The 24,621-nt window shown below is 41.1% G+C and overlaps 1 protein-coding gene across 1 annotated transcript in view; it reads left to right on the top strand.

Annotated features, from left to right (window-relative positions):
• Positions 1-24,621, top strand: part of USP26 (ubiquitin specific peptidase 26) — a 115,558-nt gene that overhangs the window by 36,861 nt on the left and 54,076 nt on the right. The window contains exons 6-7 of the mRNA XM_049704541.1: positions 10,610-10,708; positions 13,649-13,711. The gene's annotated coding sequence lies outside the window, so the exon portion shown is untranslated. The remainder of the gene's footprint in view (positions 1-10,609; positions 10,709-13,648; positions 13,712-24,621) is intronic.

Raw genomic sequence — 24,621 nt, 5'->3', positions numbered from 1 at the left:
GGTATATAGACTATTTTTAAAAACTCACTGGCCATAAACTGGAGAATAGGTTGTTTAACCCATAGACTAATGTAGGTAAAATATCATAAGAAGGTTATATTTAACATTGGACTAGTGGTTAAAATTTAGTTCTCCATAGGTAGTTACTGCAGAGCCTATTATCTCTAGGCAACACAGACATCAAATCAGCATTATTGATTAGTTCTCTTTTAATTTGATAGTCAGGTGTGAATTCCTCTTAATGGATCTGACACTATCATAGAAAATAAGTGGACACAGAGGAAAGAGTACTGAGGTATTTGACCATTGGAGTGCAAATGTGGACCATCATGAAACAGGAGAACTGGAACAGTCCTCAAAGGCTACATACAATAGAAATTTTCCTGTCTCATTTGGGAGGTAAAAACAATGAAGAAAATAAATTTGCTCAGGATTCAGAGCGCATGACATACTTGAAATAAACTCACGACAAGGCCAGACATTGAAGAGAGAATGAAAAAGCATGGCAAGAAATGATCCTTTTCTCAAGGACCTTACAATCTAGTTAGAGAGGCAAAACTAACTTAAATTTACTTAATCTGTATAACAAGTTGAGAGGAAGGGAACATTGCAATTTTGATAGAGAAGTCTTAGAAAATGTCAACGGTGGGGTGCTTCTTGCTTTGGCTTTCCAAGGATAGAGCAAAAGTAAGAATCCACAGAGGGGAGAGGGAGAGTACTCAAGAGAAAGGTGTGAGATGAGGGGACAAAAGTGGGAGGGCACAGATAGACCTGTGATCTTCAAAGCTGAATTGCTGATTGAAATCTGCTGCCACTAGATTTACATGTTTCCCAGCACTGGTGCAACTTGGCCCTGAGTACACAGAGCCTTTATTGGATTATTACGTCTGTGACACTGCAGCTATTAGTCACACTCGGCCATAGGACCTGACAATATAATGATATTCTGTTTTTACTTTGGTCCCGATAATGTCCCAGAAGTACTGAAATTATGACCAGAAAGTTAATTTCTTTGCATTTGGACGAGAAGTAAAAGAACAGGGAATAATTCTACATTCAGGCTGTAAATCTCCAGAGTTTTTTGGACACATTTTGTGTTAACAGGTTAGGCTGAATTTTGCATTAAGCGTTGCACTTCTCCCCAGAGGAACTGGTGAGAAAAATATCTGATCAGAGCATTTTAATATTGTTCAAGGCTATCAAACAGATACTTGCACATATATGCACACACAGTTGTAACACTGATTATTTTGCAGGGTCACAAAAGGAATGGCTGTTTTGTGCCACATACTAGTTGCTTTACTGAGTATAGAAATAAAACCAGCTGCTTCATCCAATCTTCTCAGAGAAGGTTTTCTAGGAGATCCGTGTGTGTGTGTGTGTGTGTGTGTGTGTGTGTGTGTGTTTTAATACTGGGAAATTAACACACAGAACCATTTATGTTCTTATTCATATTGAATTCCTGATAAGATCAGTTAGGCCACATTCTCAATATTCTTCCCTAATACTTGGTCCACAGTCTCAAACCTTGGAGATCACTGTTCACTGGATAAGTGAAGAAGTGTCAATGTAGTGAGATAATGACCACATAGGTTATGATTGAGCTGACACTGCAATCTTGTCTCCTGCTTTGTATTGTTGTTTTCATTCCATTGTGTACCTTTCCTCTCTGGAGAACTCAAAACTCACATTTCCAGGAAGTTGACAGTTAAACAAAGGCAGCAAATTAGCCCCATTTTCAGATCGAAGAATGGGGAATCACAGTGACCTTAAATGATTTATCCACAGTCACAAGGCCTGAGAGAAGGCTTGGTCAAGGATCTGTGTCACCATTCTCTGGCCACGCTCTTGTTTGATAATTGCATCAATGTTTAGGAAGAAATGTCATGTAATTAGGTGGTTAATTTTTCATTACTTAGACCAACTGATAAGGACTGCCATTAGAAAGTCTTTGCGGGACTTCCCTGGTGGTCCAGTGGTTAAGACTCTGCGCTTCCACTGCAGGGGGCACAGGTTCTATCCCTGGTCGGGGAACTAAGAGCCCGCCCGCATGCCGCTTGGCGTGGCCAAAAAAAAAAAAGAAAGAAAAGAAAGAAAGAAAGAACGTCTTTGCCATCATTCTAGAATCCAGAGTTGTAAAGTGGTTTCTTATAAGTTTGTATCCAGAGTTAGGTTAGGGTTAGAGTTGAAATACTAGGGGTGGAAAGGGGGTAGTGACGTAGCGTACATAGTTGAATCCCATAGGAGTTTAGCCTTCCAGGAGCTCCTTAGCATGCATGCTTTATAATTACATATTTCTAGTTTCTTCATAAGCATGTTATTAGAACTTAGAATGTAGTAAGTGATATGATTGAGGTCTGGATATGGATCTAATGCTTTAAATCGGCACCCAGAAGAGTTACTGTAAGGCGTAGACAAAAGGCACATGTTTTCTGTGAAGGTGGGGAAATCATTGGGCAAGATAGGAAATGAATAGAACCGTTAGATGCCCTTGGAGAAAAGTATTGTATTTATTTCTTTAGATCCCATGAAGCAGGTTTAGACAACCATCATTCCTTCCTTCGTTAACTCAGCAAACAAGTATTGAATTCTATTTTATTAATAGAACAGATTGGGGACATTTAATAACTCACTGTTTAGCTTATGTGTTGAAATGAGCAATGAGAGTGAAGTACAAAGCCAGTGTTAACTCTGTGGATAGACTACCAGTTTGCTATTTAGAAATAGTTTCCAATCTCAGCTTTCCCACTAAAACCTACAATTAGTTTGAACGTTGTTGTACACTGATTACCATACCGCTTGCAGTAAAATATCACCCTCCCTTAATTGCAATTTCTTTCACAGTCTTTCCATTTGAATTATTCATCCTAGTTTTGAAAGAACTCTATGCAAATCAACAATGTAATAAATGCTTGTAGTACTTTTTTCAGAAAAATATATTCCAAATCATTTTATAAGGTGGTGTGAAAACAGTCATACGACCAACTTGGCTGTCTGTTGTTCGGACTGATTTTCTAATTCAGGCCAGTCTGTGTTCACAGGCTGTCAAGAATACTATGAAAGGGTCTCCTGAAGAGGGTGGGAGGTTAGCCCAGATGACCTAAAACGTCTCGTGCAGGTCATGTATATGTGATTCCATGACAGGCTAAATTGGTAGTAGATCAGATAGACACCATCTGCAAATGACATTTAAAGGGTTTTGAATTTTTTTTTCCCTTAGAGCTGATATGGACCAAAATTCTTCTTGCCAAAGGGCACAGTTTACCTTCCTGTTTATGGTAGCCATTTTTCATTTGTCACACGATTTGAAGTTTATAATAGAGTATTATGTTCAACTTCATGATGCTATTGCTTTAAGTTGTAATAAATTTTTCTTCACGTGCATTTACAGAACGCTGTCATAGCTCAGCCTTGTTTTATCGAAGGACAAAAGTCGATAAGAACTTCACAGAGGTCCTTCACGTGTTAACCTATGTGTCTGAAGTGGCTGCGTGGAGAGCTGAAGCAGTGAGAGTGTGCCTGTTTGTGGGGAACGCTCTTCCAGTAAACGGGATGGTGCTCTCATCGCCCACCCGCTCCTTAGAGTAGCACGTGATGCTAGACTGGGAAGAGAGCATTGATGTTTAGAAATAGAGTTTTGGCTTAGGTAGGTCCCAGTGTTTAGAGGTCCAAAGCTGAACTGAGCTCAGAAAGGCAATCATATGAGGCCTGGGGTTCCCATATGACTATTGCCTTCTCCCCGTCTAATGCTGACATAGCCATGAGTAATCCTGACCAATTTTGAAACAGACTGTTGTGAAGGCACTGAATTTTCCCTTTTGGTGGTATCACATTGAGCTGGCCATTGCCTCTTCGTTCCTATCTCCCAGAGAAAGGGACGCATTAGTCTGAATTCCCCAGGGAATTCTTTCTGTGCACTCCTTGTCAGAACTAGGTCCGTCTGAGCCTCTACTGGCCAGTGGTCATCCAGTCAACTGTAACAAACACTGCAATAGGCCAGGTGAGGGCAGCAAAGGGCTGATCATGCAGCAGGATTCGTGTCCAGCGTCAAATAATTAGCCCAGAAGGCAGATGCAAAGAGGTCCATGCCTGATGCCACGTCTTTATTAGGAAGGCCAAGGTTGCAAGGATGAGATGAGAGTGGGAAGGAGTGAAGGATGTTCCGGAGAGAAATGAGGGCAATTCAGAAGCACAAGCAGAGAAGGAAACTATAAGTGCATGGGAGCCAAGCTAAGACCAGGAAAGGTGGGAAGGAATTTTCTGGCACCTATTTTGAGCCAAATACTTTTCTCTAATAATAACTACCATTTAGGTAAAAATGAACACCATTTTTCAGTTACTATGTCTTAGATATTGTGTTAGGCTGCTAATGTTTTTACATATATACATACACACATATATATATACAAATATATTTTTATGTAGTATTTAAGCTCTGAAATCAATACATGGATAAGGGTAGCTAGAGAAGAGTCTCAAGGCCTGAGACTTGAGCACTCACTCTGTTGTTTAGAAGTGAGAAAGAGAACCAGCAAGAAGCCCTAAAAAGGAACTGCTAGTTCCTGAAGTATAAATATATGTATATTTATAATACATAAAATATATAATGTTTCCTTATATATAATCTAGTGTTATGTATAACATATGTAATTTATAATCCTAAAAAGATACACAGGGTAGGTGTTATTATCCATTTTTAATAGCTGAGGAAACTGAAATCCAGAGAAGTAATTTTCCCAAGCTCACAGTATATGGTTAAGCTGATGCACAAACTCACAACTTTCTGATTCAAAATCAACACTTTCTAAAACATCATATATTATATGCCTTACAACGTACTTCTATGAATTTATCCATTTCATCTGTATTATCTAGTTTGGTGGCATACAATTTTTCATAGTATTCCCTTATAATTCCATTTATTTCTGTAATGTCAGTAGTAAAGTCCTCTCATTGTTGATTTTTGTGTAGTTAGTATTCTCCTTTTTTCTTGGTCAGTTTAGCTAAAAGTTTGTCAGTTTTGCTAATCTTTCAAATAACTAACTTTTTACTTTGTTGATAGTCTCTATTATTTTTCTATTTCCTTTCATTGGTTTTTGCTTTAATCTTTATTATATTTTTCCTTCTGCTTGCTTTCAGTTTAGTTGGTTCTTCTTCTTTTACTTGCTTAAGGGGAAAGTTTAGGCAATCGACTTGAGATATTTCTTCTTTTTTAATATAGGCCTTTACCTCTGTAAAGTTATCGCTAAGTACTGCTTTTCCTGTGTCACATAAGTTTTGTTATGTTGTATTTTAGTTTTCATTCATCTCAAAGTATTTTCTAATTTCCCTTGTGATTTTTTTCCTTTGGCCCATTGGTTGTTAAGGTGTGTGTTGTTTAATTTTCACATATTTGTGAATTTACCAAATTTATTTATCTTATGAACTTCTAACTGCATCCCATTGTTGTTTTGTGAAGGTACTTTGTCTAATTTCAATCCCTTTAAATTTATCAAGACTTGATTTAGGGCCTGTGTATGGTCTATCCTGTAGTTAGTTCCACGTGGATTTCGGAATAAGATGATTTCTGCTATTTTGGGGTGGAGTGTTCTATAGTTTGCTGTCTAATTGGTTTATAATGTCAACCAAGTCTCCTGCTCCCCTGTTGATCTTTGATCTTCTGTCTAGTTATTCAGTCCATTATCGAAATTATCAAAGTCTCCAACTGTTAATTTTAAATCGTTTATTTCCCCCTTCCATTTTGTCACTCGTTGCTTCCGGTATTTTGGGATTCTGTTGTTAGGTGTATACACGTTTATAAATGTTATAATTTCTGGAGTGATTTCACCTTTTCTCATTAGAAGATGTTCCTTGTCTCTAGTAACAATTTTTGTCTTAAAGTCTATTTTGTCTTGTATTAAAATAGCCATTCCAGCTCTCTTTGATTACCGTTTGCATGGTATATCTTTTTCATTTGTTTTACTTTCAACTTATTTCTGTCTGAATGCAAAGTGTGTGTACTACAGGTAATATATACTCAGATCATTTTTAAAAGCCCTTCTGCTAATCTTTGCCTTTTCATCGCAGTGTTTCATTTACAGTAATCCATGCACAATTAATTTAAATATTCGTAAGTTAGGATATATGTTTGTCATTTTAATATTTACTTTCTATGTCTTACAGACTTTTTGTTCTTCTAGTCCTCCATTACTGCCACCTTTTGTATTAAGTAGATATTTTCTAGTATATCATTTAAATCCCTTTAATTTCTTTTACAACCTATTTTTTAGTTATTATTTTCTTAGTGGTTGCCCTGGAGATTACAATTGACCTCTTAACTTATAACAATATAGTTCTGATTAATACCAACTAAATTTCAATAGCATATGATGGAGATTGACTGCTTAATAGGTACAGGGTGTCTTTTGGGGATGATTTTTTTAAAAAGTTTGGAACTCAATAGTGGGGATGGTTGCACAACATTATGAATATACTTAATGACACTGAACTGTATACTTGTAAGTGGCTAAAGTGGTAAATGTATGTTATGTTTGTTTTACTACGATAAAAAAAAAAGAAGAAAAAAGGAGGATAAATTAAGACATTCCCAGATAAACAAAAAGAAAGACTTTGTTGCTAGCAAAGCTGCCCTTACAAGAAACACTATTGGCAGCTCTTCATGCTAAAATTAAAAGATAATCTCTCCACTTGAATCCACATGAAGAAATAAAAGTATCAGTAAAAGTAACTACATAGATAGATGTTAAAGAAAGTATAAAGGTACTTTTTTGTTTGTAACTCTATTTTAATCCTATCAGATTTAGAAGATATCTGTATAAACAAGTAATTATGAATATGTATTGGATGAACCTCAAAATCAGTAAGCTAAATGAAAGGTGTCAGGCACAAAGGTCACGTACTGCATGACTCCATTTATAGGAAATGTCTAGAATAGGCAATCCATACAGACGGAAGGCAGATTGATGGTTGCCAGGGGCTGGGGAAAGGGGGAATGAGAATCAACTGCTTAACAGGTTCTGGATTTCCTTTTGGGGTGATGAAGATATTCTGGAATGACATAGAAGTGGTGGTTGCACAACACTGTAAATGTACTAAATGCCACTGAATTATTCACTTTGAAATGTTAATTTTATGTTATGTGAATCTCATCTCAATAACAAAAGAATGCAGCTCCCTAACTGATATGGATGCAGGGGACTTGGGAACTGCACTTTGGACAACCAATCCTATGGTCAACCAATCCTAATCACATGATTTGGGCCTCCAAGGGGTGAGGATTTTAATTCTTCTGTGTTCTCTCCCCTTGAAGGCCTCTGGAGAGTCAGGTAGAAAGAATTGAAATAGCGGACCATACCATCCCCACCACACCCCCTGATTGCACAAGTGCACTTGTCTGGTTCGGTCCATTTAGCCACTCCCTCCACCCCTCCAGTTTCCCGTTATGGTGGTATGCTCCTGCCCATTCTGAAACATTATTACCATGTAGGCTCTTGGTTCTGACCATTCTGTACAAACACTCCACGCTGGAATCCTTGATTGTGATGCAGGCAGGTGTTCCCCTTACAGAGAAAGAGCGAGTGGATACTATCCCTGTCAGTCATTCTTGCCCCAACCAATCAGGATCTTTATGGGCGGAGCCGTCAACTGGCTATAAATGGAGGGTTCTGCGTGGTCTCGGGGCCCCTTTCTATCTTGGGTCCTCAGGTGGGTGGGTGGTGAAGCAGTGCTCTCAGAGGTGAACTAACAAGGCGTTGCTCCCACCTGCATAAGGTTGGTTTAATTCTTATTTGTCATTGATAGTTGGCTAGTTACAGTGTGCTTTTTATAGAGGAGTATATAGCGTGTAGTAATATACATTAATAATATTGTAATTAATAATATACTTCGTCTGGAGGGCTTTGGATTTTTGACAATATGGATCACTTAGCTGAACTTGGGCACAGTGTTGTGCTTTATGTTACAACATGATTGACTCTGTAATGTTTTATTTGTTTAAATATTGGTCTTGGTCATATACACCTTTGCATATGGTGTTAAGGTGCTGTTGGCTGAGCAGGTACAGGAGAGCGCTGTGGCTTCCAGGGAACTGATTTTGGCTTTTTATTTTAAATCTTTGCACGACTATTGTCACTGTGTATTTAATTCTTGGTTGGCCCCTCAGAGAGTAATTTTGAGTGTGTGTGAGTGTGTGTGTGTGTGTGTGTGTGTGCTTTTCTCGTCAGATTGCGTGCCGTTTACTCGGCAATTGTGTATTTGGCATAGCTTTATTTGTCTAAATTGTGCTCTGGTCTAGGTCCTCTTTCCCAGGTGTTATTCCACAGGGGGGAAAGTGATTTGTTCAGTTTCTATTTGTAAGCAAGAAGGCCAGCAGGGTTGGGTACCAGGTTAGTCAGGACAGAAAAACGCGGGAATTCAGGCTCCTCCCCCACGCGCTGCTGACCCCGCCCCTTTGGTGAGGTGCTGCGGAGGAGGTTTGTGCTGTTGAAGATTCCGTCCAGGCAGGCTTCTGAAATCGGTAACAGTCGCCCGTCTACGTTCGTGCCTCCATGACGAACATCTTTCGTGCCTCCATAACGAACATCTAACTTCTTATTCGGGGGAAGACATCTAACTTCTATTCAGGGGGAGAATTAAATGAAAGGAAGACCGTTGTTTCTCTCAGAAACCTGACGACCGAACTCAGTGAGAGGAACCCCGATTCTCGCTTTGAGGTAAAATGGTGCTGGTATTGAATTTGTCTGGCTTGTTCTTGATTTCTACTTGAATTATGTATACTGTTCAGTATCTCAGTGACTTTATTGGTGGAACACTAGTGATCTCCAAATATTCTCTTCCTGTATTATGTTTAGAAATTAGAAAGACAGACTGTTGGTAGGATCGAAAGCTGCCTCTGCCTTTGTGACGATGAGGTACCGAGGTTTTAGGCATTGGGACATTAACTAGCCTCACAAATACTACCGTTTCAAGCCCTAAACGTTGAAAAAACTTTTTTTTGCGGTACGCGGGGCTCTCACTCTTGCGGCCGTTCCCGTCAAGGAGCACAGGCTCCGGACGCGCAGGCGCAGCGGCCACGGCTCACAGGCCCAGCTGCCCCGCGGCATGTGGGATCCTCTCAGACCGGGGCAAGACCCCACGTCTCCTGAGACCGGGGCAAGAGCCCGCGTCCCCTCAGACCGAGGCAAGAGCCCGCATCCCCGGAGACCAGGGCAAGACCCCACGTCCCCTGAGACCAGGCTAGACCCCACGTCCCCTCAGACCGAGGCAAGAGCCCGCGTCCCCTGCATCGGCAGGCGGACTCTCAACCACTGCGCCACCAGGGAAGCCCCTTGAAAAATGTTTAACTGTGGTATGTAGGTCCAGGGGTCAGGCTTGAAGGCATCTTTTTTGCGTCCACTTTGCTCATAGGATTCTTACAGGGGCGGATATTTTCCAGAGGCCACATCCACACAAGCCAATGTTAGCACCTGTCAAATTTCTTTTATTGTTACTGCCTTGAAGGATCTATTGTCAGTTTCAGACAGTAGCAATGTTATGTAATGGTTGGGGTTATTCCTAAAAGTACCCTAAATGATACTAGCTGCTTTTTGATGCCTGTGATTTTCTAACTTACTGTGTTACTGGTTACTTACACCAATACCCCATGAAGTGTTGTTGTGGAATCTGGTGAACAGCTCAGCCTCCCATTTCAAAGGTTTATTACCCGTAATCCTGCCTGAGTCTCTAGCTATGGTATTGAATAGAATAAACAGATTTGTTCGAGACTCCGTCTCATAGAAGTTAAGGGACATTGCCTTTTAGCCTAATATTTCCTACTTTCCCTGTGGTGTTGGATTAAAGCAGGATGAACTATGGTTCATTTTGAAGGGGCAATCAAACCTCTGAAGCAGCAGTCTCATCTGATCTGGTAGCCACAGGATGAGTGCAGTCCCTGTCTTATCTTTCACTCTGCCTGATTCGGGACCCTGGCCCCCCCAGCCATTTCCAAAAGTTCCTCTGGATAAGGAGGAAAAAAGAGGATGTTTGTCTCAGCCACTCAGCTAAATAAGTTTCCAAGTTAAGTAACTTGCCCACTGTGGTGCTAAGCTGTCCACCCTCATTAAGTCTCCTGGCAGATTTGTTCAACCATCACCTTTCTCAGGTCCTGCTGTGGAAAAGTCCAGTAATGATCAGTCTGTGGGCTTGTAACATGAAGAAGAAGGCACCAGAACCAGTAGTGAGAACCAGCCAGATGATTAAGTGCATGTCTGTGTAGTGTTGTAGTGTGAGGTGAGGGCCGTCGGGCAGAGGGCAACTCTGCTGTCTCCTGTTTCATTAAACACGATTGAACCCCTTCCCTGGGTCTCTAGAAATGGGAACTACCAGCAGTGGCAGGGTCACTTCCGGCACTGCTGACTAGCTCTATGGTGGAGACCCTGTTTGTACAACCAGTTCCTTTAATTAAGCAGGAGAGTCTTTTCCCCCATACTTATTTGTATTCCTCTGTACACTGTGCGTGCCACTGTTACAGAGACATTGGCATAATCAAACTGTTCTGATTTCAAAGAAACCTCACTTCGCCTTTTTAACACCAAAGTTTTGATCTTTCTTTTTATTCTTTTTGGAAAGCCAGTAGCAGACAGCAGAAGGGTGGAACGCACTAGATTGTAGAAGACAAACTTCGGGAGTCAAAGGAGTTCGGGGTGCTGCTTAGCTTCCTTCGTTTCAACAGGTATGAGAATGTGGATCTGAATGTAATTTTAGAGCTCAGCTCTATGGAAAAGGGGAGAGATGAGATTCATGGACCAAGTGGGAAGCAGGGAATGGCAATCGGCCAGCCTACCTACCCTCCCTGTGGCATTTATTTGGTAGGGGTCCTGAAGGCATAGGCCAGGAATTAAATTAATATGTAGGTCATACTCCTCCAAATCTTTACCCCTCCATACATTGTTGGCCATTTTCCTGATCTGCAGACATTGCTGGGACCACATACCATATTTAATACACAGAAAGCCTCCAGTCTCTGAGTCTGAGAGACACTCAGTTCATTTTCACTCTAAGGCAAGTCTGGTAGCTCAGCTGGCTTCTAACATATTATTTCAACACTTTGTGCCACTGTTAAAAATTTTCAGTGAATTCAGGTATTGGAAGCTGGGGGCAAGGTTTGAGATTTGCATGCTTAAGGCTCCCTGACCCCTGTTGTTTCCTGTTCCATTACACAGTGGAATGAATGGGTTTGGGTGAGGTGATCATGACAAAAAGTGCTAATGTTGATTGGGTTACATTTAATGCTCCTGTATAATAAATGCTGTCTCTTGTCCCTGTCCTGGTCGTAGTCTCTGTCCAATACACGCGTCCAAACCACAAGACTTGATTGGTAAGAATTCCCCATTTGGTGCTGTTTCACCCAGATTGCTATCTGATATGTTTCTTTAAAACATGTACAGGTCCTGTGTGTGCACTTGATTTCACCTTTGCTAACTGTCAATTTTCTGGCAAGGTGTGTGGTAACTGGGTCAGGATTCCTTTCTGATGAATGATGAGATTTCCTATTAATTTGGGATTGAAGCTTTCAGAATACGGGAATACCAAATCTCAGTGTGGGGCATCTTCTAACCGTAGTTTATACACTTGGAGTTGTTGCTCACTCTGGCCTACGTTTTGGGATGTGGTCTCCCCCTGCAGCCATGTACCAGTAAGTCTTATGAGTTGCACTTACTATAATCATCTGTAGAGTAAATGCCTGCATGACGTAGCTCTAATGCTTGGTGCTTTATAACTTGCCACTTGGGTTGCTTTGGAGTCAGTCAGATCACAGTTCCAACCTGATTCCACCAGTAACTGTCTATCCTTAATTCCTAACTAACTTTTTGAGTCTCAGTTTCTTTATCTGCAAAACAGGGATCATACTTTGCTATCAGGAATGTTGTGAGAATTAAATGTGATAATCTTTGTAATGCACCCAGGACACAGGAGATACTCAAGGAATTAACCCCCCACTCCCCAGTTTCCTGAATGCATGTATTGCTTGGTTTAGCACCTTCCCTGTCCCCTTCCTTTAATTATTTTCTTTCCTTTCTCAGGTACAGCAAATTCCTCATAGGTTACACTGGCTTCTCTTTGGAAACCACACCTCTGTGATCTTGCTATGAAGCAAGAGGTGGCCCAGGGACTCAGAATTTTCCTTGTTCTGAGCCCAGGTTCTGTCTCTGCTAACTTGGACACCTTATACCGAGGCTGACATGGCTCAGCACCCGGTGGGATTCTAGGATTTGTCAAGCTATGCTGGCTGGAGGGTGCCTGTTAACTGGCAGTCGTAGAAAGTTCTCCTCCATTTCCTTGCCTATAACAAGTCACTTCTGATCTGTGATTAGTTCATTTAAGATTAGGTAAAAACATTGACAATGCGAAAGATGGGGGAAAATGCTAAATATAAATATGCACTATCCTAAGATGTTCTCAAGGAGACTTTTAACCTTTAGTCTCAAAAGAACTTCTAAAGATTACCCACCCAAGGTCCAAATATCCACATTTCTTTTTGATTAGAAACTAAAGTGTCTAGCTGTTACATAGCACATTGACATTTCAAGACCTTTGAATTTTCCCTGTAATTGGTTAAATTGCTTTAAGGCCCTGGATGGCAAGGATCATTGTTATTTCCCATTAAGTGAAAAACTGAGGCTAGCAGTATTTAGACTAAACCTTACCCAAAACCGCGTAGGGGACTTCCCTGGTGGTCCAGAGGTTAAGAATCCATCTTGCAATGCAAGGGATGCCGGTTCCATCCCTGGTCAGAGAACTAAGATTCCACATGCCGCGGGGCAACCAAGCCCATGTGCCACAGCTAGAGAGCCTATGCACCCTGGAGCCTATGCCCAGCCACAACTAGAGAGGAGCCCGTGCTGCGCAACAAAAGATCCCACGTGGCATTTAAAAAGTTGCATGGTTGATGCAGGATTTATTGCCTGTCTGACTTCAATAATAACATTTGTAGGAATGGTGAGAAGATCATGGAAGAATTGCAGGTCATTTGTATATCTTGATGGAGACTAATTATAGGTCTGGCCCATGAGAATAAAAACACAAGTGAGAGAGAGGCTTTCTCTGTCCTGTTCATATTTGCATTCCAAGTGTCTGGAATTGATTCTAGGAGTGAACTGCCTCCTAGTGAAGGACCTTAGGTCTAGGTGAGATGTCAAAAGGGACAAGAGACATTGCTGTCTGTCTGTGTGTAGACACACACTTTAAGAAGTTCTGTCCAAAGTCTAGAAGGAGCTGATGAGATTGCCGCACTGTGGCTGGATCAGGCAGAATCTGCAGGTAACTCTAGTAGAATACTGCATTAAGACTCTAGATAGCCACGAGGGCCTCAGGAGAGCCTCGTAACTGCTAGATGCCCAAAGAGCAGACCTGTGAGCTTCTGCTAGAGTTCTTCTTCCAGAGTCAAGAGTGGAGGTTCTGCTCTCCTTGCTTGGGTCTTTCTCTAGCTGATGATGCAGCGTTTAAGGTCTAGGGACAGATTTCCCTAGAGGAAGCAGGGCAAGAGATGCCAGCTAGAAACATGCTGGCAGGAGAGTAAAGAGAGAAGAATGATCGTTCATAGTGCACAAGGGTACATGAGTAGCTTGCTGGTCAGGGAGTAACTTTTCTAAATTTGGTCTCTTCTCAACAGATCCAGTTTTACTGTTCCCGCCTGAACTGATAAAGGCCTGCCTCTCTCAGGACGCTTGTCGAGGTGAGGACATATGAGAGTCACAGAAGAGAAGCATTTTTAATAATATATCATTTTGGGCTTCCCTGGTGGCACAGTGGTTGGGAGTCCGCCTGCCGATGCAGGGGACACGGCTTCGTGCCCTGGTCCGGGAGGATCCCACGTGCCGCGGAGCGGCTAGGCCCGTGAGCCATGGCCACTGAGCCTGCGCCTCCGGAACCTGTGCTCTGCAACGGGAGAGGCCACAACAGTGAGAGGCCCGCATACCGCAAAATAATAATAATAATAATAATAATAATAATATATCATTTTGATTCACAAAATAAGCAAAATGGCTGCAGGTAAAGGTTTTCACAGCTTGCATGAGTGTTAATTAGAAACAGTTAGAAGCCTTGGCTGTGAGAGGCACTTGTTTAATTTAAATATCTATGCAAAGAAACTGCTCCTTATCAGTTAAAGCCATGGCTGGCACCCAGCCATCAGGAGACCCCAAAACCCATCTGTTCCCTTGCACTTTTGACCAAAGCAGTCACTCCCACACATGTAGTTAGTGTAAGTGTGTAGGTCATTTGGGTACTTGAACCCAGTGGGAATTTTGATTCCTCATTTAAGCAAAAAACACCTTCCAGCTACCTATTTGAGCATCTCTCATTTTTGGCTATCCTATAAACCTATTTTCTCCATGTGTGCATGTAGTTAGGTTGGAAATGTCAAGGGACCACAGGGGGATGTTTATGAAATTCCATAAAAATATGCTTTCACAAAGCTGAGGTTTATTGGTATTCTAGACTTCTTTTCCATCGGAGTCTGCTCCTCGCCCCGCCCCCTCACCTTGAACTTTTGCTTGCATCTGGGAATCAATTTTGCCTAATTTCCAAATGTTGCTTGTCGGTGGTTTGGCTGGATTCATACCCAGAATGGAAGGTAACTTGGTGCATCTTAATGACATAGATATTATCCTTATCCTGAAAGCTTTTTTCCTCCCTTCCTGTTATTTTGTTTTGTAATTTCTCAGCAGAAACAAGAAATATGTGATAATTTCATTAAAATGAGAGGTTCTCTTAACACTACAATGACCGTACTGTCTCATTTCATGATAAACTCTACTCATCATATGTAGGCATTTGTGGGAATTCATATTTTTCATGGAGTTCTAATGAGTCAAAAGTGATCCAGAAAAGACTGTCCATTGGTCACTGACTGTCCAACTATGGGGCTGACATGCATTTCCTGCAATCCGTCCGTGCAGAAACTGGGTGCACAAACCAGTCATGAAATAGAAGTTTGTGTTTTTTAGACACTTGTATCAAACTTATACCAGTACGACATTTAAAGAATAAAATAATTCCATGAGGTTTACTCATCAAAATAGTACTTCTCCCAACCTACCACCATCCCCCCATTTCCTGCTCACCATATTTATCCAGAAGTGACACATGTGATTTTGCAACTATAGAAAAACTGGTGCTGAAAGCTGCTCAAAAAATCATGAGAGCGCTAAAAGGATTTAAGATGGGGTTCTTTGGCCACTTTTTGTCTGTCTTTCTAGAGGGAGAAGAATTACAGAGGATAAATTCTCAGAAAGGGAATCAGGAGAAGGGGGAATGACAAATAAGAAATGGTCTCTTACCTTCAGGGGCCTACAGCCCAGCCCAGAAGGCTGTTAACAGCAGCACTGTGTAGAGCTGCTCCTGAGGATGAGGATAAAGCAGACAGAAGGACAAGGGCTTCTGGTGTGAAAGGTGTCACGGGCATTGTGTGTTCAGGGGGTGTCTCCTGCCCCCTTCCCCCTTCCCATTACTCCCTGTGCTTCAGCATCTCCCCGGCTGGAAAGTAACCTAAGGGGTATCACAGATCCGGGAGTTTTACTTCTATGGTCTGAGATGTAGCCAGCAAATATAGAAGGTGATGCATGTATCAGGAGGCAAAACTGTGACTTACTGTAAATACCACTTTTTCCTACACGTTTTAGCTTCAGAATATAGGCATTCAAAAGAAATGTCTAGCGCTGTTGTCACTTGATTTTTTAAACTTTCATGTGTCCTCCCACCTTCTGCCTTGTGGTTTGATTCAACTAATCAAAGTAATGGCTAAAGATGATTTCTCGTGGGCAAAGATATCACTGTAGATGAGACTTTAAATTTTAGTATCCTTGAAGGCAATCTCCGTTTGAGATGCAACAACTGCTGTAAACGCTTCATTTAGATATGTATGCCATCTATGGCCTATTTTTTATTTTTATTTATTTATTTAGCATCTTTATTGGAGTACAATTGCTTTACAGTGTTGTGTTAGTTGCTGCTGTATATTGAATTTCTTTAATTTTTTTTTTTACCACCAACACAGGTATTTTCTTTCTTAATGTACATATTTAAAATTTATAAAATGAAGACAGGAACGTGAGATGAAAATAATCTTCATCCCACCTTCTACAGATAACCATGGTTGAGAGTTCACTTTCTCACTTTCCAGTCATTTGTCTTAAACATGGATAAGTATTATTATTTTTCTACAAAAATGGGATCATACTGTAGGTGGTGTTTTGCAGCCAATTTTTTTTGTAACATCTTTATTGGAGTGTAATTGCTTTACAACGGTGTGTTAGTTTCTGCTGTATAACAAAGTGAATCAGCTATACATATACATATATTGCCATATCTCCTCCCTCTTGTGTCTCCCTCCCTCCCACCCTCCCTATCCCACCCCTCTATGTGGTCACAAAGCACCCAGCTGATCTCCCTGTGCTATATGCGGCTGCTTCCCACGAGCTATCTATTTTATATTTGGTAGTGTATATATGTCCATGCCACTCTCTCACTTTGTCCCAGCTTACCCTTCCCCCTCCCCATGTCCTCAAGTCCATTCTCTACGTCTGTGTCTTTATTCCTGTCCTGCCCCTAGGTTCATCAGAACCATTTTTTAAATTTTAGATTCCATATACGTGTGTTAGCATACGCTATTTGTTTTTCTCTTTCTGACTGACTTCACTCTGTATGACAGACTCTAGGTCCATCCACCTCACTACAAATAACTCAGTTTCATTTCTTTTTTTGGCTGAGGAATATTCCATTGTATATATGTGCCACATCTTCTTTATCCATTCATCTGTCGATGGACACTTAGGTGGCTCCCATACCCGGGTTGTTGTAAATAGTGCTGCAGTGAACATCGTGGTACATGGCTCTTTTTGAATTATGGTTTTCTCAGGGTGTATGCCCAGTAGTGGGATTGCTGAGTCATATGGTAGCTGTATTTTTAGTTTTTTGAGGAACCTCCATACTGTTCTTCATAGTGGCTGTATCAATTTACATTCCCACCAACACTGCAAGAGGGTTCTCTTTTCTCCACACCCTCTCCAACATTTATTGTTTGTAGATTTTTTGATGATGGCCGTTCTCACCAGCGTGAGGTGATACCTACTGTAGTTTTGATTTGCATTTCTCTAACGATTAGTGATGTGGGCATCCTTTCATGTGTTTGTTGGCAATCTGTATATCTTATCTGGAGAAATGTCTATTTAGGTCTTCTGCCCATTTTTGGATTGGGTTATTTGTGTTTTTGATATTGAGCTGCATGAGCTGCTTGCATATTTTGGAGATTAATCCTTTGTCAGTTGCTTCATTTGCAAATATTTTCTCCCATTCTGAGGGTTGTCTTTTCGTCTTGTTTATGGTTTCCTTTGCTGTGCAAAAGCTCTTAAGTTACATTAGGTTCCATTTGTTTATTTTTGTTTTCATTTCCGTTTCTCTAGGAGGTGGGGCAAAAAGGATCTTGCTGTGATGTATGTCATAGAGTGTTCTGGCTATGTTTTCCTCTAAGAGTTTTATAGTGTCTGGCCTTACATTTAGGTCTTTAATCCATTTTGAGTTTATTTTTGTGTATGGTGTTAGGGAGTGTTCTAATTTCATTCTTTTACACGTAGCTGTCCAGTTTTTCCAGCACCACTTATTGAAGAGGCTGTCTTTTCTCCATTGTATATGCTTGCCTCCTTTATCAAAGATAAGGTGACCATATGTACATGGGTTTATCCCTGGGGTTTCTATCCTGTTCCATTGATCTATATGTCTGTTTTTGTGCCAGTACTGTACTCTCTTTTTTTTTTTAATGGAAAACCAGTATATGTTTTATTTTTATTTATTTATTTATTTAATTTTTTTTAACATCTTTATTGGGGTATAATTGCTTTACAATGGTGTGTTAGTTTCTGCTTTATAACAAAGTGAATCAGTTATACATATACATATGTTCCCATATCTCTTCCCTCTTGCGTCTCCCTCCCTCCCTCCCTATCCCACCCCTCCAGGCGGTCACAAAGCACCGAGCCGATATCCCTGTGCCATGCGGCTGCTTCCCACTAGCTATCTACCTTACGTTTGTTAGTGTATATATGTCCATGCCTCTCTCTCGCCCTGTCATAGCTCACCCTTCCCCCTCTCCATATCCTCAAGTCCGTTCTCCAGTAGGTCTGTGTCTTTATTCTTGTCTTACCCCTAGGTTCTTCATGACATTTTTTCCCTTAAATTCCATATATATGTGTTAGCATACGGTATTTGTCTTTTTCTCTCTGACTTACTTCAGTCTGTATGACAGACTCTAGGTCTATCCACCTCATTACAAATAGCTCAATTTCGTTTTTTTTTATGGCTGAGTAATATTCCATTGTATATATGTGCCACATCTTCTTTATCTGTACTCTCTTGATTACTGTAGCTTTGTAGTAGAGTCTCAAGTCAGGGAGCCTGGTTCCTCGAGCTCCGTTTTTCTTTCTCAAGATTGCTTTGGCTATTGGGGGTCTTTTGTGTTTCCATACAAATTCTTGGTGGCTGCAGCAGCAGCCTTAGCGTCTCATGACCGTCTCTATAGTTTCCACGCTGATAGCCGCAGCTCGCGCCCGTCTCTGGAGCTCGTTTAGGCAGTGCTCTGAATCCCCTCTCCTCGCACATCCTGAAACAATGGTCTCTTGCCTCTTCGGCAGGTCCAGACGTTTTCCCGGACTCCTTCCCAGCTAGCGGTGGCGCACTAGCCCCATTGAGGCTGTGTTCACGCAGCCCACCCCAGTCCTCTCCTTGGGATCCGACCTCCAAAGCCCGAGCCTCAGCCCCCAGCCCCCACTCACCCCAGCGGGCGAGCAGACAAGCATCTCAGGCTGGTGAGTGCCGGTCGGCACCGATCCTCTGTGCGGGAATCTCTCCGCTTTGCCCTCTGCACCCCTGTTGCTGCTCTCTCCTCTGTGGCTCCGAAGCTTCCCCCCGGCCCACACCCTCTCTCCACCAGTGAAGGGGCTTCCTAGTGTGTGGAACCCTTTCCTCCTTCACAGCTCCCTCCCAGTGGTGCAGGTCCCGTCCCTATTCTTTTGTCTCTGTTTTTTCTTTTCTCTTTTGCCCTACCCAGGCACGTGGCGAGTTTCTTGCCTTTTGGGAGGTCTGAGGTCTTCTGCCAGCGTTCAGTAGGTGTTCTGTAGGAGTTCTTCCACATGTAGATGTATTTCTGATGTATTTGTGGGGAGGAAGGTGATCTCCACGTCTTAACTCCTCCACCATCTTGAAGGTCCCCCCTCTGGTCTATTTTTTAAACACTTCTGTAAAGAACTGGTAGCTCCATGCTTTTAACACTGTCGTCTTACTTGGCCTATTATTAAAGTGACAGAAAAGCTGATTACACTTGATACATGAGGAAAGGATGGTAGTATCGATCATCATCTTTTTATCATCCAGAGCTTGAGAATGGTTCCTTTCAGCCCTGAAAAGTTATTGTACTCACCAAAATACAGAAGAGTATTTAGACTGCACTGTAGGTGTTTTTAGATACTAATTTCTTAGTGGTAGTTTCTCAACCTGGAAAAATGATAGCTCAAAGTCTTATGCATATAAACACATGTCATGAGTGCACAGGAGACAGAGAAACTTAGGCAGTATGGAAACAAGTGAAGGGAAAGTGTGTGAACTGGGCAGTACTCAATAGGCAAGTCACAGTCAGACCATTTGTAAGGAGACCATCATCTAAGAACCTTTCAGTTCTCAGAATTAGTTTATATATTTGATTCATTTCTTTCCAAAACACCTTGAGCCCAGTGGAAAATGAGTAGTCTGGAAATGGATAGGTTTGTCTATGCAGACCTGCAGTAACATGGGAAGAGCATTTATGAATTGTAGAGATTTAAGGGTCCCTGATACAATGCTCCAAATATGTATAAGGAAGAAGAAGATACCAGTGCCCATTCTGAGTATAGGAGAGAGAACTGCCCTTTTGGCGAAGGTGAGAAACTGATGATGGAGACGGCTCTTTATTTACCATTTTCTCTGAATTCTGTATTTCTGAGTTGGTGTAGGCTTTGCTGCCCCTGCCGCTTGTGGATTTTTATTGGGTCTTTGAAAAATGGCTTTTGGGGTAGGTGGCCTCTCAACTTCTCATTTGTTTAGAGAGTTGAATTTCTGGGACAGACTTTTGCACACGAGCTGCTGTTTTGAGGGTGAGATTGTTCCGATATATTCCTCAAGACACTGTTTTCCTTCAGCTTTTCCGTAGGTCATATCTTTCTGCTGTACTTTAATCTGAAGTCATGGTTGCTGCCTGTAATATTTCATTTCCCTCTTGTGATCCCTCATTGATTTTTTTCAGGAGGGCTTAGCTAAATTTCTGAGTTTAAATTCCATACATTGATCAGTTTCTTTTTCTTTCTTATTTTGGGCTAGTTCTGTGTGCTGAGTTTCAGTGTCTTTTTTCCTCTGCTTTCTTGGTTTCTGGCCCAGATCTTTGTTTTCTTAGTATATTCTTGTTTGTGGGGTTTCACTGTGATGACATTACTGAAGCTGATACAGTTTGTGTGTGACAGAAGGCATCTATTCACCTAAATCCTGTCTCTTTTCCGTGAACACCAGCAGGCCATCTAAAATCTGCTTTAAGCTTTGGTTTTCTCCGTCCCTGCCCCGCTTAGCTAAAGTTTATCCGGTTTCATCTTTGATACATCTTTCCTAATTCCATAAATTCCTCGGCCCTGTGCCCTTAGGAAACATGCAATTCCTATATGCCAACTCACCTACAGTAGCTGCCACTAGAAAATCATCCAGTTAGTCTGTGACTATTTTATGCTGATAGTCCTGGACTTTTCTTCTAATCCGTCTAGATTTTTTGGTCTTAATCATCAAGAGGTATTTTCCTACTTGCTATTTCCATACACCTTGTGCTTCTTAATCATTTCCTGCTCATGGCTCCTTCAGTGAGTGGGATTGGAGTCATCCCCCTCTGATTATTGAGTTCTTACATCTCATCATTTCTTAGGTTCTCCACAATCCTGGTCACCCGTTGTGATCTTTAAGAACTTAAACATCCTTCTTTATGTAATACACTCTTGAAGAGAATGTAGACCCAGGTGCGTTTCCTTTTCTATTTTTATTTGTCCCTTCTGGTCTTAAAGATCTCCTATTTCCCTATCTGCACAGGCTGACTTCTAAGATCTCATACTTAATATTAAGAACTCTTACTTTGAACTTAAACCGTTTTCATTCTTCCACTGCTGATGTTCTTTGATTTTGCTGATTACTTAACTTCTCTGAACTTTAATTTCTCTAAGTATAAAGTAGAGATGATGAGATCTTCCCCAGCTTCTTAAAGGGGCTGTTATGAGGGCAGAAGGTAAAAGCATTGTTGCATGCTGGGTCATCAGAAATACCACCGGAATAACTTGTTGGTAAGGCCAAGTTGAGTTTATCCTTATTGTGGTGAGGAAGAGTACTAACTTGAAGGCTAAATGGGGATAATTATGAGGTTTGGGAATCTGGTTAAAGGTGGCTGTTGGAGTATGGGAGATTGATTAGGATTAGGTAAGGATCATGATATAATACTTTAGGATTGGTGGACACAACAACGGGAGGTTTTTGAGACAGGGTATTGATCTCAGTCCTCTCTGCTGGAAGTCTGTAGTTCATTTGAGTATTTTTTCTGGAAGTTTCCAGAGTGAGCAACAGAATTATTTGCAATGTTTTTCTTCATGAGCAAGAGTAACCTGGAATTGTAAAGTCGTGCTGATGAATACAGTAGAATAGTAAAATTATGTTTGATAAGAGAGCTGAAGAGTAAAATCATGTTTATGTAGGCAGTGAGCTATGAGGGGGTTGAGGCTTTTAGTTCTCAGTATACAAAAGCTCTTTGTAAATGATAAGTACTATATAAATGGTGGTGGTATTCATAAGGCAAGTGTTTGCCTTGTTTTTGATTCTTACGCCTTTTTACCTAAATGCAATATTTTTCTGCTCAAATTCATTAGGAAGGGGAATCTTTATTCAAAATGACTAAACTTCTGAAATGTCATTTAGCTCTCTTTGATGCCTGGGCCCAAACTAGCTTGAAAAAGTCAAGTGTGTAACCACTACACAATTTTCCTCAACCCTTTTAGAAGGTGACTAATCGTGAGAGATAATGAAGGGCAAAATCAGGGGGTTTTAATTCAGGTTAATCCTTCAGAATAAGATAAAATGTTTGGGGGGCAAATATATGCCAACATGGTGAGTGAAACAAAACTCCTCACCTGGCCCATCAAGAGACAGCCTTCTGCCTTCCTTATCTGAAAATGCAATCTTGGTAGGGCTTTCCTTTTTAGCTTCCATTTTGGCCTTAATGCTGGCTCACTGGTTAACTCCAGCTACATGGTATATAGACTATTTTTAAAAACTCACTGGCCATAAACTGGAGAATAGGTTGTTTAACCCATAGACTAATGTAGGTAAAATATCATAAGAAGGTTATATTTAACATTGGACTAGTGGTTAAAATTTAGTTCTCCATAGGTAGTTACTGCAGAGCCTATTATCTCTAGGCAACACAGACATCAAATCAGCATTATTGATTAGTTCTCTTTTAATTTGATAGTCAGGTGTGAATTCCTCTTAATGGATCTGACACTATCATAGAAAATAAGTGGACACAGAGGAAAGAGTACTGAGGTATTTGACCATTGGAGTGCAAATGTGGACCATCATGAAACAGGAGAACTGGAACAGTCCTCAAAGGCTACATACAATAGAAATTTTCCTGTCTCATTTGGGAGGTAAAAACAATGAAGAAAATAAATTTGCTCAGGATTCAGAGCGCATGACATACTTGAAATAAACTCACGACAAGGCCAGACATTGAAGAGAGAATGAAAAAGCATGGCAAGAAATGATCCTTTTCTCAAGGACCTTACAATCTAGTTAGAGAGGCAAAACTAACTTAAATTTACTTAATCTGTATAACAAGTTGAGAGGAAGGGAACATTGCAATTTTGATAGAGAAGTCTTAGAAAATGTCAACGGTGGGGTGCTTCTTGCTTTGGCTTTCCAAGGATAGAGCAAAAGTAAGAATCCACAGAGGGGAGAGGGAGAGTACTCAAGAGAAAGGTGTGAGATGAGGGGACAAAAGTGGGAGGGCACAGATAGACCTGTGATCTTCAAAGCTGAATTGCTGATTGAAATCTGCTGCCACTAGATTTACATGTTTCCCAGCACTGGTGCAACTTGGCCCTGAGTACACAGAGCCTTTATTGGATTATTACGTCTGTGACACTGCAGCTATTAGTCACACTCGGCCATAGGACCTGACAATATAATGATATTCTGTTTTTACTTTGGTCCCGATAATGTCCCAGAAGTACTGAAATTATGACCAGAAAGTTAATTTCTTTGCATTTGGACGAGAAGTAAAAGAACAGGGAATAATTCTACATTCAGGCTGTAAATCTCCAGAGTTTTTTGGACACATTTTGTGTTAACAGGTTAGGCTGAATTTTGCATTAAGCGTTGCACTTCTCCCCAGAGGAACTGGTGAGAAAAATATCTGATCAGAGCATTTTAATATTGTTCAAGGCTATCAAACAGATACTTGCACATATATGCACACACAGTTGTAACACTGATTATTTTGCAGGGTCACAAAAGGAATGGCTGTTTTGTGCCACATACTAGTTGCTTTACTGAGTATAGAAATAAAACCAGCTGCTTCATCCAATCTTCTCAGAGAAGGTTTTCTAGGAGATCCGTGTGTGTGTGTGTGTGTGTGTGTGTGTGTGTGTGTGTTTTAATACTGGGAAATTAACACACAGAACCATTTATGTTCTTATTCATATTGAATTCCTGATAAGATCAGTTAGGCCACATTCTCAATATTCTTCCCTAATACTTGGTCCACAGTCTCAAACCTTGGAGATCACTGTTCACTGGATAAGTGAAGAAGTGTCAATGTAGTGAGATAATGACCACATAGGTTATGATTGAGCTGACACTGCAATCTTGTCTCCTGCTTTGTATTGTTGTTTTCATTCCATTGTGTACCTTTCCTCTCTGGAGAACTCAAAACTCACATTTCCAGGAAGTTGACAGTTAAACAAAGGCAGCAAATTAGCCCCATTTTCAGATCGAAGAATGGGGAATCACAGTGACCTTAAATGATTTATCCACAGTCACAAGGCCTGAGAGAAGGCTTGGTCAAGGATCTGTGTCACCATTCTCTGGCCACGCTCTTGTTTGATAATTGCATCAATGTTTAGGAAGAAATGTCATGTAATTAGGTGGTTAATTTTTCATTACTTAGACCAACTGATAAGGACTGCCATTAGAAAGTCTTTGCGGGACTTCCCTGGTGGTCCAGTGGTTAAGACTCTGCGCTTCCACTGCAGGGGGCACAGGTTCTATCCCTGGTCGGGGAACTAAGAGCCCGCCCGCATGCCGCTTGGCGTGGCCAAAAAAAAAAAAGAAAGAAAAGAAAGAAAGAAAGAACGTCTTTGCCATCATTCTAGAATCCAGAGTTGTAAAGTGGTTTCTTATAAGTTTGTATCCAGAGTTAGGTTAGGGTTAGAGTTGAAATACTAGGGGTGGAAAGGGGGTAGTGACGTAGCGTACATAGTTGAATCCCATAGGAGTTTAGCCTTCCAGGAGCTCCTTAGCATGCATGCTTTATAATTA

This window comes from Orcinus orca, chromosome X, assembly GCF_937001465.1.
Source record: "Orcinus orca chromosome X, mOrcOrc1.1, whole genome shotgun sequence".
Lineage (NCBI taxonomy): Eukaryota > Metazoa > Chordata > Mammalia > Artiodactyla > Delphinidae > Orcinus > Orcinus orca.
This window is presented reverse-complemented; position numbering and strand designations above follow the sequence as displayed.